General features: G+C 40.6%; 1 pseudogene; it reads right to left on the bottom strand.

Annotated features, from left to right (window-relative positions):
* Positions 1-9,894: 9,894 nt before the first annotated feature.
* LOC149454687 (uncharacterized) lies at positions 9,895-14,220 on the bottom strand (annotated as a pseudogene).
* Between the last annotated feature and the right edge of the window lie 562 nt (positions 14,221-14,782).

The raw sequence follows: 14,782 nt of genomic DNA, 5'->3' as shown, positions 1-14,782 counted from the left end.
TTGTTTCATTATAATTTATTTAGGATTCATTTCAGATTCATTACTATTATTGTGATTAGTAATAATGGAAATTTTGTCTGAATTTTGATTTGTAACTAAACAAATCTCACATGTCTAATAATAATAATAATATGAATAATAATATTCTTTCAAACACTTTCCTCACAAATTGTTTTACCTGTATTGATGTGTTCAATTTGTTTAGCTTGCAAGATGATGCAAATTTTAAATGTTTACGGAACAGTTTTGTTTCCCTATTTATCAAACTACTTCTACTTATATTAGTAAATCCTTCGATGTCTCAAGAAATACAGGAGGCTTACCAGGACTCAACCTGAAAGTAAAGCCTTCTTAAACCAGAAGTTATTCACAGATCTCATATCCAAAAAAAAAAAAAAAACAGGACAGTGATTGATTTGCATTATCCTAACCACTGTCTTGAAATGAGGAATAAATATTTTTGGAATATGAGGTGGCATGAGATATGTGAATACCTTCTGTTTGAAGATGTTTTACTGTTGTAAATACACATAGTTTGACAGATGAGGAAACAAAACTGTGTGTAAAGGTTGCACCATCTTGCAAGATAAATTACATACAGGTCAAACTATTTGTGAGGAAATTATGTTTGAAAGAACGTTATTTAAATAAATGCAACCAAATTTAATTATTTCATGGACAGCAAATGCACCAAATTAATACCTACACCATTTTTTTTCACAGATCAGAGACTGGTGACAGTTTAGCAGCATTTCAGGAGGTAATAAATAGAGACATAAAGGAATTGGATACAAGTCAAATTGGGAAAGACAATTTGAATAAACAAGAGAGTAATGAGATCTTTAGCTAGAAATGAAAATTTGATCATATGTCCAAAGATAAAGGGGGAGACATAAGCATTGATTTACTATAACTGGAGATTGCTAAATCTGGTGCAGCTGTACATGGTAGCCAATCAGCTTCTAACTTTAGCTTGTTCAGTTAAGCTTTGACAGAAAACCTGGACGCTGATTGGTTTCTATACACCAGATTTTGCGATCTTCAGTTTTAGTAAATATCCCCCATAGTGTTACTGAATAAGAAAGACAATAATAAAGATCTACAAAGGATGTAACAGAATATCAAATTAGGACTGATCCAATAGAAAGGTATGTCTCTGATTTAAATATATGAACCCATAAAAGGAAGACATTAGAGATCCTTAATAAAGCAAAATATAAGTTACTTACTAATAAAACATCTAAAAACCTAGCTGTCTATTGTTTGCCTAAAATCCATAAGGATATAAATAATTCCTCAGGTCCTATTGTTTCAAGAAATAGAATCTCTAACATCCAACCTTCCTCATTATAGAGATGTACTTATGTGAATATATGTGGCCTCTACCATTGCTTATTCGAAAGATACTACCAAAATATTAAATATTTTGTCTCCCATATTTTGGTCAGAAGTTAATATTTTATGTATCTTGGATGTTACATGCTATCCTTTTTACATTGACCATGAAAGGAGGTGTGAGATGGTCAACTTCTTTCTACAAACAGATAAAATGTCTCAATCAAAAAGAGAGTTTATTTTGGAAGTTATTAGGTTTATAATTACATAGTTACATAGCTAGTCTGGCTGAAAAAAGACAAAAATCCATCCAGTTCAACCATTAAAAAAAAAAAAAGTTATAATCCTATACCCACAGTTGATCCAGAGGAAGGCAAAAAAAACCCCCAGCAAAGCATAATCCAATTTGCTCCTGCAGGGAAACAAATTCCTTCCTGATCCCCCGAGAGGCAATCAGATATTCCCTAGATCAACTTTACCTATAAATGTTAGTATCCGGTTATATTCTATGTATCTAAGAAGGAATCCAGGCCTTTTTTGAAGCAATCCACTGAGCTGGCCAGAACCAACTCTTGAGGGAGTCTATTCCACATTTTCACAGCTCTCACTGAAAAAACCTTTCTGTGTTTGGAGATTAAATTTATTTTCCTGCAGATGTAAAGAGTGCCCCCTTGTCCTCTGTGATGACCTCAGGGTGAATAGCTCTACACCGAGTTCACTATATGACCCACTGATATATTTATTTGATCATATCTTCCCTCAATCTCCTCTTCTCAAAATACTCTCCTATACTCAAAACTATTTTAAAGTGATAATAAACCCTAAGTGTAGCACTACTCTCTTGAGTACCACTGGATTTGTTTGGGTCCCCTAAATTTACCACAGCCAGGCAACACATATTTTCCACACTTGCACACTTGTATGAAGAGGTTACCAACTTGGATGGGATCCAGGGGTATATAGGATGCCCAAGGAACTGTAAACTTGAGGATAAACATCTTAGCAATAATACTGTACAAAAAAGCAGATTATCAAAAAATCTCAAAGGAGCACCAAAATCCCATTGATGTACCTCCTCAGACCCTGGATGAATCCTCCTCTTCACCCAGCTGCACTGAGGGTATCCCTGGGCAAGGGGTCCCAAGAGCTAACAATGAAGTAGTCCTGGATGAGAACTAGTTGGATTGTGCACCTGACTGCCCTCTCCCCTTATCTGGCCCAGGGGGTATAGAAGTACTCACGCTGTCCTGTTAGCTTTATGGGTTGGTTTCTGTCTTCAGACCTTACGGTGGACTGGCTCCTTCCCTGCTACACAGGTTGTCCTCCCTAGGAGGGACAATGGGACAGTGGAGATCCTTTCCAGTATCCTGCCTGTAGGTAGGCTCACCTCCCTGGGGCCCCATTCCAGGCTTTGCACTCCAGCCTGGAAGTCTATCTTACACCCGATTCCCACTGCTGCTCATGCTGTGCTCTATTTAAGGGTTGTCCTCTGTCACCATGCCCAGCTTCTGCCTGGGGATTTGCCAAGTTCCCTTAAACATGCAGATATAGGCTTCCTCCCCTCCTCCACCCCTGTTCCAGAAAATTATCTACATTTCTGGAAAGGTGGGAGGGCTCCAGAAACTCTGACCTGTATAGCCTCCCAGCCTGTCCTGAGGTGAAATCAGTACCTTACTGCTGGGCTGACTCATCCCAGGCTGCTACCCAGCCTCTATCTAAAAAAAACAAAAAGCCTATCTAGCTAAACCTAGAGGCGTTACAAAAGCAAACATTTATTATATTGCAGCTTACTAATTCATAGATGTGATGAGTGCACTAGTCTTCTTTGTTAGGCTTTTTTTCCTTTATTTTCATCTGGTGATGCAGCCAGTATGTCTGTTTTTGTTCAGCAGAACAAGCTATAGCAGTTTAGAGTGTTGAGACAAACTTTAGCACTAACAGGGGTGCTTACAATGATCAACTTTTATTTATTCACATAAAACCTTTATCATAAAAGAAAAATAAACTGTTTGTTGTAACTCCTTGTGTAACTGCAGTGTGAGCTGGAGTTTGTATTCAATTTGTTAGTGTATCTAATTCTGCTAGTCCATCTAACACTGCCCCCAGACTGCCAATGCTGCTGTCCATAGGTGCCTCTGTGCTCCTTCATCCAGAGTGTAGCCACTCTAATACAGAAGGTGTATTACTGGCCAGATCACCAGGCAGGGCTGGGGATAAGGGGATACCACCAGTCCTCCTGTATGAGGCCCAGGCCAGCAGGGGGACCCAGGCAACTGGGTGTATTGGATGTGGGTAGAGAGGGTGATCGGCATGGCAGGGGGGCAATCACTGGAATCAATCCCCTGTATGGCTGTCTCTGCAGAAGCTGAAAGCTGGCTTCTTCTCCACTCCCTGTGGTTTGCTTTCAGCTGTTGCAGAGAGAGCCATACAGGGGATCAGGTCCATTCATTGCTCCCCCCCTCCGCTGTACCTATCACCCTCCTTCTGCACCATTCATTTCCCCCTGATGCCCAAGCCCCCCGTGTGCCCCCACACCTGCAGTGCTGCCAGCTTCCCTCCTTTTCTTCCCACTGGCAGCAGCAAGCACACAATAGGATCCTTCAGGAGAATGGAAGGGAGGGGTCCGGCAAATATGTGACAATTACCAGCCCTTTACTTTCCTGAATGAACTCAATGAGCGATTGTTATTGTTCACTAACTGTGTTCATAACTAAATCATTGTAAACTGTTTTTTTCTGGGGGGGGGGCTGTCAGGTTTGCTGTATGGGGCCCCATGGTTTCTAAAAACAGCCCTGTCACCAGGCAAAAAGAGAAGGAAAAAAAACTAAAAAAAAAAACTAATGCAACCACCACATCTAAGGATTGCAATATATTACATTTTTGGTTTTAACACTTTTTGCTTCTGACTACAGGGAGAGCTATGGGAGCAAGGATTGTCCTGTGCTATGCCAATCTCTTTATGGCACAATGGTTGCCAAAATATATATGAAATCAAGAAGAATGTGACACAGGTCTCTACCTCTGGAAAGGATACATGGATTACTTATTGCTCATTATTTGAAACAGATATCAGACAGAGATATCTCATGTCTGAATCAAATACACACATTTGATAGAGACATCAGATGAATTTATAGTTAAGATTAATAGCAAAGATTTCACACCGACCAGCAGCAAAGAATCCATTGATTTATTTGATTTAACTATTTTTACAGAAGACAGCACTATTTACACAAAGACATTTAATAAGGCAGTGGATATAAACAGTTTGTAACTGTCAGATAGTTGCTACCTGAAAAGATAGCTTTATAATGTCCCAAAAAATCAATGCAGATGAGTATGGAGGAATTAAGGCCAGATTCAGGGCTGTGTAGACCAAGAGGTCAATTGAGGTGGTTGTTGTAGGTGGCACTTATGAATGCAGTGGGCAGCACAGTGGCTAAGTGGTTGGCACTTCCACCTGGCAGTACTAGGGTCGCCGATTTGAATCCCAACCATGGCACCACCTGCCTGGAGTTTGATGTTCTCCCTGTGCCTCCAGGTACTCCGGTTTCCTCCCACACTCCAAAGACATGCTGGTAGGTGAATTGGCTTCTGTCTAAATTGGCCCTAGTATGTGTATGTATGTAGGTGAGTTAGAGACCATAGATTGTACGCCCCTTGAGGTTAGGGACTGATGTGAATGTACAATATATATGTAAAGCGCTGTGTAAATTGACGGCACTATATAAGTACCTGTAATAAATAAATAATGAAAAATGCAGTGTAGGGGGCGGCACTGGGGTCTGATACTGTACACTTCAACCTCAACGCAGCAAAGTACAGTAATACTGAGTCTAAAAAAAAATAATATACTCAGCTTTACTAGGCTGATGCGAAGCATGTTCAGTGTCACTGAGGATAGTGCTGATGGCCACTGCACCTGCTTATCTGACAGGCACAGTTACTGGGCAGGAAACTCTGTTCAATGATGAGTAGGCACTTTTAACAGGCTCGGTTGTTCGACCATCTCTTTTGGGAAAAATCAATTGAACATTCGATTTCTGTTGAGCCATGTACTACTGAGAGGGACATCCTTGGCTCGGGTTTCAGCCGATCTAGCATAAATCAGCAAAATTTGAGCCATATGTGGCAGCTGTAAGGGTTAAGATAGGAAAGATGGGGCGGAAAAATGATATAATAGATACTTTGCAATGTTTTTGAGTTACAATTCAAACGCACATAAAGTACTACATTTTATTAGGAAATATTGGATGATTTTGAAAACAGACATAGCATTGGGATCCATTATTTCAAATAGACCCAATTTTTTTCATTAAAAAGGCATCTATCCTAGCCAAGAAAATTGATCAGAATATGAGGAACAAACATAGAGGAGGACTATTGAGCTGCTTTTATTAAATGTATAAAGTGCATGGCTTTTATAAGCTGTAAAATTAAACAGACTACAGGGAATTCGTTTCTATTAGAGTAAAATTTGAAATCAAAGATTTATTAGCCTGCAATAAAAAAGAAGTGCTCTATTGCATCCAGTGTCCCTGTATGAATCAATATATTGGACGGACCAAGTGTAAATTTAAAGTCCATATGCGAGAATATGTAAAAGGTATTGTAAAAATAAAAAAGGCTATTATGTGATCACTATAAACAGGTACAGAACAAGGTACAGGTTTCTGGGCAGAATAATTTGTATAAGTTATGTTCACAGCAGAAACAAGATGGAATAAATATTCTTAAATTTTCTATTTATTTCTGAGTTTTATCAACTAATGACAGCAATTAAAATCAGTTTTGAGTATAGTTTTAGGACTTTCTGTGAGATAGACAAACGAAACCAGCACTCCAATCTTCATGCAAACCAAGGAATTGCCAAAATGCCAATCGAAGAGGTGCTGCCCTTCTGAGATCGGGAAATCTGACCACTGGTGAATGAAAACAAACAAGGGCACACTCTCATCGTGCATTACCGTGGTAAACCACGTATTTTATTGAATAAAAAGGATGTATACTCACAAACCACCGTGATTATAGGCAGTATGAGTGATCCACAAAGACAGTCACAATACAACTGTGTCTAATGATGCGGATAGGCTGACGCGTTTCGGGGGCTGAACCCCCTTCCTCAGAGCTAGGACTTTCTGTACCTGCTTGAGGTTCTGCGTAGCTTTTGAGTAATTTGAGTATCTTTTGGCCACTTTTGCAATTGTTTTCATCTTTTCATTTCTATTTTTCTTTCTCTACATGACAGGTTTATTGAAAAAAATTATTAAAGGTTATTTTTTTGCACAAATTGCATTCATAATATAAGGCATTTTTACAAGATACACTCTTGCTATTTAGGCAATAATAACCCCGAATAAATTCCAAAAGAGAACCTCCTGCTTGTAGGCGGATTTATTTATGGCATCTGCTGCTAAATCTATTAGCCGTCCTACTACCCCATGCCTGGTAATATGTTCTTCTTTCAATCTGTAGGAACTACATATGTGAATATGAGCAGAAAGATATACAAAAATGTATAGAGGTCACATAGATGGGACATCTGACTATAACCAACAATCGAGGGGTTATAAGATAAGTGTCCACTGCAATGGATTTCCTGCCGAGTTTGATCCATTCCTTCCAGCAAACAGGGTTCAATCACTTCAAGTGAAGGAAAATTGAACGTGAGGGAAAAAATATGACAATGAATGAAAACAGACCTGGCTGCTTCATGCTTTCTCTGCAATATTCTGTGTATTAAGTATTCATGGAAGAATTGGTTACTAAGCAGCTGAGCTTGATTGTGTTCAAGGATAATCACGTTTTAATTGTAGGATTACATTGGTAACACTGTAACGTAAGCTGTGAACCGAAAACTAACGTGAGGTCTCTTGAATGCCGAACACAATGTTTGGCCTGAAAGCTATCATTTCATCAAGGCGTTACAATTGTAAAATGGGCCAGTGCATCAGGGGACTTCACAGACATTACCCAGAAGCCTTTGCTGCCCTCTATCAACATTTTTATGACTCCTTTCTGTGAAATAATGGCACTCATGCTTCAAAAGGGATGAAGACATTCTCTCAGCAACAGCATTTTAGAAATGAATCATTAAAGCCTAACTCTAGACACAGCATGTTTTTTTGGCTGAGGCAGAGTCAATAGCTAAAGACCTCCAAACTTCATGTGGCCTTCATATTAGCACAACAACAGTGCGTAGAGAGCCTCATGGAGTGGGTTTCCATGGCCGAGCATCTGGATCCAAGCCTTACACCACCAAGTGCAAGGTAAAGCTTCTGATGCAGTGGTGTAAAGCACACCGCTACTGGACTCTAGAGCAGTGGAGATGTGTTCTCTGGAGTGATGAATCACACTTCTCTGGCAATCTGATGGACGTGTCTGGGTTTGGTCATTGCCAGGAGAACGGTACTTGCCTGACTGCATTGTGCAAGTGTAAAGTGGGTTGTTTTTCAGGGGTTGGGCTTGGCCTCTTAGTTTCAGTAAAGGGAACTCTTAAGGCGTTAGCATACTAAGACATTTTGGACAATTTCATGTTCCCAACTTTGTGGTAATAGTTTTGGGATGGCCCTTCCTGTTCCATGACTGTGTACCAGTGCAGCAAGGTCCAAAAAGACATGGATAAGCGAGTTTGGGGTGGAGGAACTTGACTGGCCTGCACAGATACCTGACCTCAACCTGAAAGAACACCTTTGGGATGAATTAGAGTGGAGACTGTGAGTCAGGCCTTCTCATCCTACATCAGTGCCTGACCTCACAAATGCGCTTCTGGAAGAATGGTCAAAGATTCCCATAGACACATTCCTAAACCTTGTGGACAGCCTTTCCAAAACAGTAGAAGCTGTATAGCTGCAAATGGTTGGTCAACTCAATATTGAACCCTACACCTAAGAATGGGATGCCATTAAAGTTCATATGCATGTAAAGACAGGCGTCCCAATACTTTTGGCAATATAGTGTATGTCCATGTTGGGGATGTTTCCTTTCCTGTCAGGTCATGTTTAATAACAAAAACACATTTTTAGTTAAAGCAGAACTTCACCCAAAAGGGGAAGTTCCGCTTGTTTGACTCCTCCTCCCCTACTCTTAACATTTGGAGCTTATTTGTTTGGGGGGGGGGGGAGAGGGGGCTTTGACAAGTACCCACTCCCACTTCTGCCTAGAATGCCAAGGAGATCCAAGCAGAAGATCACCCCCCCCCCTTGCCTACAGCCTTCTGGAACACATTACAGGTCCTAGAAGACTGCGATACCCTTCACAAAGCACAGCACGGCTCATGCATGCGCAATGGGAAGTGGATTCAAAGCTGGTTTCTCTTAGTTGAGATGCTGGCTCCTGGACCCAAAGCTCATTAAACAATTGGCTCGGGTGAGGACAACGCTGGATTCCTGGACAGTTAAGTGTCCTTATATTAAAAGTCAGCAGCTACAGTATTTGTAGCTCCTGAATTTTATTTTTTTGGGGGAGGAGAGTGAAATTCCTCATTAAGGATGGATAGAACTTAAAGCAGAATTCCAGGCTTTACTGAGCTCCTAGTTTTCCCCTCAGTCCGCGCCCCCCTCTCTGACCTCTCCACGCTCTCTCTGAATCCACCATCAGTCCCACCCCGCAAGCCAGAGTACTAGGTGTCATTCTAGACTCCAATCTGTCTTTCCAGCCCCAGGTCCAATCGCTGACAAATTCATGTACACGTAGACTCCACCTCTGCAACATCTCCAAAATTCGTCCGTTCCTAACCCCAGAAACTACTAAGCAACTCATTTGCTCCCTTATTATATCACGACTTGACTACTGCAACTCCCTCCTCACCGGCTTACCTCATCACAGGCTATCCCCGCTTCAGTCTATCCTGAACTCTGCGGCCAGACTCATCCACCTTACTAACCGCTCCGTATCCACCACCCCCCTCTGCCAATCCCTCCACTGGCTTCCGATTGCCCAGCGCATAAAATTCAAATTGCTAACATTGACGTACAAAGCTGTTCATAATAGTGCCCCAAACTACATTACCGATCTGATATCCAAATACCACCCAAAACGCACTCTCTGCTCCTCACAAGACCTCCTACTCTCTAGTTCCCTGGTCTCCTCCTCCCATGCCTGTCTCCAGGACTTCTCCAGGGCTTCCCCCATCCTCTGGAACTCACTACCCCAATCCATCAGACTGTCACCTACCCTTCTCACCTTTAGGCGCACCCTGAAAACCCATCTCTTCAGGGAAGCCTACCCCACCCTCACCTAATTGCCGATCTCCTCCACTCTTCCTTCCACTCCATCCCCCACAGCTATTTCCTCCTGTACCACTATCCCCTCCCTCCTAGATTGTAAGCTCCAAGGAGCAGGGCCCTCGAACCCCTCGTGTATTGTATTGTATTGTTACTGTACTGTCTCATGTACTGTCTTCCATTATAATGTACAGCGCAGAGCAAACTGTTGGCGCTTATAATAATAATAATAAACCCAACTAATCTTAAAATGCTACTTTCCCCCTGTTTTGCCTCAAAACAAAGTGTTTTTAACACTACTACAATCGCTCACTAATACACGGATTAGGCTTAATAAATATTAAAGCAAAACATGATTTATTGAATAAGTTCTGTTAGTATAATAACATAAGAATTGTCAGAATTGCAAATCATATTTAGAGCATATTATAGCAAGAATAAAGCATCAATACATCACCGGATATTGTAGCATCACCCGTTGCCCAACGATTGGGGGACTCTCAGCAATCAGCAAAGGGGAAATCCGGGAAATCACCGCAAGGCACGTCTGCCGCGTCTTCAATGAGTCCCAAATTCCCCTAGAATCCCCCGTCTCTTATATACATAATTTGCAGTGTCCTTGTTTACTGCCATGCGCAGTAGACTCTATTTGTGTAACTATTGTGACTATGAACCTTGACTTGTTCGACTATATATCTTATAACTATAAATCCTTGACTGATTGCAACTGCACATCTGGTAACTATGAATCATAGATCTAGCCTTGATAGATCTTAACAATGTTCTTGTCTTATTATTCTAAACTCTAGTTACCCTCCACTGATATATCCTACTAAAATTATGGCAATTGAGTGTCAATCATCCTTCACACATACATTCTATACACCCATGTCACATATGTATCACAATCGGTCCTTGATTGAAACTCAAGTGACATAAGTTGCCATGACCATAATTGGTCGCTTGCAAAATAGCTTGTAAGCTATATAACAGTTCCATAGAGTTAATAAAACTATTATAATCATAATAATCAGTAGAGGGTGAACCAGAAAATCCAGAACCTTAGTAGCGGAAGGGGAATAGCCTAGAAACACATCCCACCAGTGATGGGAAGTAGCTTCCGCTATACTAGACCCCACTTTTATCAATTTTCCACCTACTATGGTCGCAGTCACAATGTGTTGTGCAATCGTCTTATTTAAATATTTGATATGTTGTTGGACTTCTATTGATTCATTCATTAATTGTTTCAAAACCGTTAAATTGAACTCCCAATTGGGGATCTCCAATGATAAACCCTTCCAATATTCTTGGACTGATTCTTCCTTGTCACCCTGTAATATAAAGGTTTCATTGTGCCAAATTAAAGAAGACAGATTACTAACACAGCCTGAGAAGGGAACTCTCATTCCCTTTATCACGGGAGTGTTGGTCACCATACACACAGTTTGCAGAGCTATTTCAATCATCATCTCATAGGAAATTGGTAAGATGGTCCATTTACATATATTTACAGTGCTCTGTAACAAGCATGGCTCATATACGGAAGACTGTAGCTTACAGATTTTTCCCTCTAAAGTATCATCGCAAAAAGAAAGATCATGAGTCTTATTATCATTATCTACATGGGTGCCATATAGTTCTGGGCTCCAATAATGTTGAGCGCCAGGCGCACCAATAATCAAAGGCATCACAACAAATTTACACATTATAGTTGATTTAGTAATATTATACATTATTATTGTCCCAAGGCAGGTAGTGTCATTACAAATCATCTTTTGAGCATCCAAATGTATCCACATATCTATGGGGACATTCTTGTTGAACACGGTCCTCCATACTAATTAATTTCCGGTCATCAACGTAGCCTGCATATTAACTTTTTGTTGTTGCTCATACATGGTTTGCAATGTACACACCGTCCAGTTAATAAATTTTGCAACATTAGTGTCAAAACCTTTTGCAAAATTATTTGAAGCATTTGTTAGATGAAGCATCATGTTATCAACTCCAGCAGCTATACTAACTGGATGAAATATAGTAGGCATCCATTTAGCTTGCATAGTTAAAGCATCGTTAATCTTACTCCCAGCATTAGACATTCTATTTGCTAGTGTTTCAATATCAAACCCATTTAAGGTTCCTGTTAGGGAGCCGTAACCCCCAAGCAATGTATCATACCATGCCCTCTTTTTCCGTTTCATACAGCTTTTTACAGTACTTGGGAATGTTATTTGAGCATGTATAACAGTTTTCTGTGTATGTTGACCCACTTTTTCACATGTAGAAGGCAATCTTTTAATATGTCCGGGGTCGATACGAGTGGTGTTTGAATTTACGAAGATTAAGTACTGACCCCACCATGGTCTTCCTTGGATTTCACTGGCGTTGGTACAAGTCATAATGATTGTCTCATTAAGAGCAAACTGAAAAACAGTACTTGCTTTGGTCTTAGTGGTACAGTTTCTTGTTACGGACCTCCTATTTGCAGCTGACAAATAAATGAAGCTTGCTTCCTGTTGGCAACAGCAAATGCTAACTTCAGAGATTACATTTATCACACCTTCATTTCCATGAACCGCATATGTTGGCTTGTAACCCTCTATTGGAGCTCCTGTCCATACAGTACCATTGAAGGTTATATTTAGAATGAGGCAGGGCTGATTAGCTGGGCATATAAAATCATCTTGAGTTCTATTCGTACGCATGCTTTTCCAACCCCAGCTCATTCTGGCATTGCCGGTATCTGTTACTTTAACTCCCGGAGTCCACGCTCCGACCTCTAATTCCACCAACCACACGATACCAAGGATTCCAAGACTGAAGGCAAGTACATTGTTGCTCTGTGAAAGACAATACAGTATGAATCATTCTCGCAAATAACATTTTCCTTGTGGGACATATTCCCACTTTTCTCTGCCTGGTTTCATGATCAGTAGACTGCTGTCCTTACCTACAGCTATTACTTCTGCAGGTTCCGGGGGACCAAATGCCCCCTGTACCCAAATTTTAGCCTCTACATTAACTGTGTTAGTAGAGCCAAAGCCTTGGTCTCCTCTAACCGTTAACTTTGTGGGAGCCTCTCCCTCTTTAATGTTAGCAATATATAAAGGAATCAAAGTAACTGAGCTACTCGGTCCTAGGCTGGTAAAATCATAGCTTCAGTGCTAAGGTTGATTATTACTACTTTGATTTCTCCCTGGTAATCAGCATCTATTAACCCTCCTAGAACTACTGCTCCTCGGACCGCCATACTTGATCTAGTTGCTAATTGACCATATGCATCAGACCCTTGCAACTTCTTTAAAGTGGATTTTAGTATACCATTCATTCACTCCACCAACCCAGCTGCTTGAGGTTAGTAGGGAATGTGGTACACCCATTCAATGTTATGCTGCATGGCGTAATCTTTTACCTGTTGTCCTGTGAAGTGGGAACCATTGTCTGTCTGAATTTGCAAAGGAGTACCATAATATTGGGTTATCACTTCTATAGTCCTCAAAGTACTCCATTGAGTAGCAGCTTTGCACGGGAACCCTACTAGATAACCTGAGTAAGTATCTACCGCCGTGCAAACATACTTACATCCCTTGCTTGCTGGGAGAGGTCCGATGAAATCCATCTGCCATATCTGACCTGGCAACTTACCTCTTCCAATGTGTCCCATCACTGTGTGTGGGACTTCCCTTTTCTATACATGTTGGCATACTGGACATTTAAGGATGATGGATTTAATTATGTCCATAGTTAATGGTATCCCCCTTTCCTGTGCCCACCTGTAAGTGGCCTTTTCTCCAAGCTGTCCACTTTTTTGGTGAGCCGAAAGGGTTGTACCCTGCAGCTATGTTTCCTGAATTTCAGCTTCTCTTTCTGCATCGGATGTTTTGAATATGGCTGCAGCAGCATCTGCTTGAGAATTAAACAAACGTTCTAATGAGTCAAGAGGGACATGAGCATCCACATGATAAACAGTTACGGTTATGTTTTGAACAAAACTTTCAATGTCCTGCCACACCTCTTTTCCCCACACTTCCTTACTATGTATCTTTCTCAACAACATACACATCCGTTCCATCCTTATTAAACACTTCTATCATTCTTATCAATATAGTTAAATCCGGGTTCTTTAAAGACATGTTACAAATGCACATGCAAACATAGAATACAAATGTTAGTAAAAAACAACAAAATCAGCATATCTACTTTCTTAAACCATCAAGCTTGTAAAACATTTACCAGGTCTCTATGGTTCTCTATGACTTCATAGCAGTCTGGGGTCTCAACAGATATGTTATGTATTCATATACAACACTCATAGTCAGTAGTAGACTCAAAACTCGGTCAATGCTATACCCATTTGTTCTATTTTCATTTCATTCATGAGCACCTGTTTCCTATACTTTTAGTGCCGGCTTCAGTTTTAATTCTCCTACATAGCTTAACACAAGAATCCTTGTCTAATGATACATCAAAATCATAACACTTTCTCCATTTACTAAGATATTTCACATTTTTTTTTTATTTTCTTGCTTTGGGCAAGATCTCTATGTACCCCTTATTCCACTGTATCCCCAGGAATTTCACTACCTGAGACGGACCTTGTATTTTGGCCGGATGGATTTCCCAGCCTTTGGTCCTCCGGGGCAATCATCCCAATCATCGCTAGATGAAGAATCCCACACATCAGCATCCCACTTATCTGGATTTCAATCAACTATAGCTGCTGCTATTGCCCAATGGACTTTCCCACGGTTCACCATTCCCCTTCGTTTCCTATACTTATTTTGGGCCACTTTTACTGCTGCTATCTCGACTATATTTTGATAATGTTCTAATTTATCTTTCAACAATTTTTGCCCACATTGCAGAAGAACAATTTTACCTTCTTGTTCTATGGTCTTCTGCTCTAGTTGATGGTAATCCTTAATTTCCTGATGTAATTTCTTATGAATCTTCCTGTATGCAGTTAGCAAAATCCAACTGCGTCTGCCTAAAGCCACTACATCACCTGCCTTGGCAGGGATCCCCTTGAGTACATTTACAACATCAAGGGGTTCGATACCTTTAAACTTACTATCCCATGATTCTGCCAACCCTGCACCTGACAATTCCTGTGCTAAAATATCATATGGAGCCTCGGTCCAGCCGGGAATCTCCACCTTATCAATCTTGCTCTTAGTTTTTCGCTTAAACATATCTGGTTCTTTTCTAAAATGCCAGGT

The sequence above is a fragment of the Staurois parvus genome, unplaced genomic scaffold (genome assembly GCF_062004578.1).
Source record: "Staurois parvus isolate SC_StPar_1 unplaced genomic scaffold, SC_StPar_1.0 ptg000420l, whole genome shotgun sequence".
Taxonomy (NCBI): domain Eukaryota; kingdom Metazoa; phylum Chordata; class Amphibia; order Anura; family Ranidae; genus Staurois; species Staurois parvus.
This window is presented reverse-complemented; position numbering and strand designations above follow the sequence as displayed.